This window comes from Silene latifolia, chromosome 2, assembly GCF_048544455.1.
Source record: "Silene latifolia isolate original U9 population chromosome 2, ASM4854445v1, whole genome shotgun sequence".
NCBI lineage: Eukaryota > Viridiplantae > Streptophyta > Magnoliopsida > Caryophyllales > Caryophyllaceae > Silene > Silene latifolia.
Window position 1 is genome coordinate 131213470 of NC_133527.1, and position 2527 is coordinate 131215996.

Sequence of the window (2527 nt, forward strand, 5' to 3'; positions counted from 1 at the left end):
CGTCCCAAAGACCACATACTTCATTAAGTTGATCATTGAAAATCTCTTGATTTGATGGAGACAACTTTCCCATTTCCTTTTCTGGGCCAATGAGGCCATCTTCTTCATTGCTTGTCTTTGATGAGCCTTGCAAGCTCTCTTTGTCACAATTCACTTGCTCTTTGAATGGAGCATCTTCAATTTTCTTCTTCCATTGGAGTTCCGACTTCTTCCTTTCATCCTTCCGACTATAATGATCGATCATAAAACACGGTTCATGTAAACGGGGAGCTCTCATAGTCTTGTCAAGGTTGAAAGTTATGCTCTCATCTCCCACTTCTAGAGTGAGCTCACCATGTTTTACATCAATCACCGCACCCGCGGTGTGTAAGAAGGGTCTTCCTAGAATGATTGGAATGTTGGAATCTTCCTCCATATCAACAATGACAAAGTCCACCGGGATGAAAAACTTCCCAATTCGCACGGGGACATCTTCCCATATCCCTAATGGTGTCTTCGTCGATCTATCGGCCATTTGGAGTGTGATATTGGTGCATTTAAGCTCTCCCATCCCCAACCTTTTACTCACCGAGTACGGCATAACACTCACACTAGCCCCTAGATCACATAAGGCTATGTTGATCGTGGTGTCGCCAATGGTACACGGTATTGAGAAGCTTCCTGGATCCTTTAGTTTTGGAGGTGAACTCCCTTGAAGTATTGCCCTACTCACCTTAGTGAAGGCGATAGTCTCAAGTTTCCGGATCGACTTCTTCTTTGTGAGGATGTCTTTCATGTATTTTGCATAGGCCGGCACGTGATTGATTAATTCCGTGAAAGGAATTGAGACTTCCAAATTCTTCACAATTTCCATAAACTTTCCAAGTTGGTCATCAAATTTGGGCTTGGCTTGACGACTTGGAAAAGGAAGTCTAATCACAATGGGCTCCTTCTCCTTGGCCTTGTCTTCATTTTTCTTTGAAATCTCTTCTTTTGATGATTCTCCATCTTTGGAGTTTTGCACAATTTCTTCCTTATCATTAGCTTCCACAACTTCATCCTCAACTTGCTTCTTCGGTGCTTCATACCTTGTACCACTTCTCAAGTGAATGGTACTAACCGTTTCATGTCTTGGGGGATTACTTTGAGGTGGTAATTGCCCCTTTTGTCTTTGTGAGCTTGAAGATGCTAGTTGAGTAAATTGTGTTTCCAACATCTTGGTGTGAGCTAGAATGTTGTTGATGGTGGTTTCTTTTGCTTGACTATCCTTTTGCATTTGAGTGAAAAACTCTTGTTGATTCTTTTGCATTTGGAGGACCGCTTTTTGAAAATCAAAACCTTGGTCATTTTGGTGATTGTATGGATTTTGGTTTTGGTAACCTTGGTTTTGGTTGAAAAAGGGTCTTTGATTTTGGTTTCTCATGGGAGGTGGGGTGTATGTTGTTTGAGGGTTTTGAACATTTTGGCTTTTGTATGAGAGATTTGGAAGAAACTTGGTGTTTTCATTGTAATAGTTGGAATAAGAGGTACCACTCTTGTATGCTTAGAAAGCATTCACTTATTCATTTGTTCCCCTACATTCACCTTGGTCATGTCCCAAAGTTCCACAATTCTCACATATCCCACTTGGGATTTATGAGGATGCCGTCATTGCATTAACAAGATGCTTTGGTGATTTTGAGGCTTCTTCAAGTCTAGCCATAGCTTGTTTAAACTTCAAATTGATCGTGTCAATGTGAGCACTAAGTTGAGCACCCAATTGAGTAACGGAGTCCACTTCATGCCTTCCTCCTCTAGTAGCCTTGCGAGGTCTACTATATTGTGAGTTATGGACCGTCATTTCCTCAATCTTGTTCCATGTTTGATTGTCATCAACTTCGGTGAACATTCCATTTGATCCCATGTTGAGAATGTTCCTTGAATCTTCATATAAACCGTTCCAAAATTGTTGTACCAAGAACCACTCGCTAAGTCCATGGTGAGGACATGAGCGACAAATTCCCTTGAACCGCTCCCAAGCTTCATACAAAGATTCTTCATCCCTTTGCTTAAAACCCGTAATTTGAGCTCTTAGCATGTTAGTCTTTTTCGGTGGGTAGAACTTTTTGTAGAAAGCTAGAGCCAACTTCTTCCAAGAATCTATTCCGAGAGTGGCCTTATCAAGGCCCTTCAACCATTGTTTCGCGGTGCCGATTAGAGAAAAAGGAAATAAGACCCATCGAATTTGGTCTTGAGTTACACCGGTTTGAGAAATCGCATCACAATAGTCACAAAAGGGTTCCATATGAGAATGAGGGTCTTCACTAGGCATCCCCCCAAATTGGCTCCTTTCGACTAGTTGGATAAAGGCGGATTTGGCAATAAAATTTCCGGTCAAATGTTGTGGTGTGGGAGTACCATTGGGTAGGTTCTCCTCGGTGGGTACGGAATGTGATGAAAATTTAGGCATTGTAGGTTGATTTTGTAAGGTATTTTGTGTTGGATTCTCCTCACCTTCTCTTGCAAAAGGGTTGATGAACTCTATAGTTGGTTGAATATCCACTACCTC

General features: G+C 41.7%; 1 non-coding gene across 1 annotated transcript; it reads left to right on the top strand.

Moving 5' to 3' along the window:
* Positions 1-1949: 1949 nt before the first annotated feature.
* Positions 1950-2056, top strand: LOC141645571 (small nucleolar RNA R71). The gene has a single exon (XR_012545050.1). It is a non-coding gene; the product is annotated as a small nucleolar RNA R71 (small nucleolar RNA).
* Positions 2057-2527: the final 471 nt, after the last annotated feature.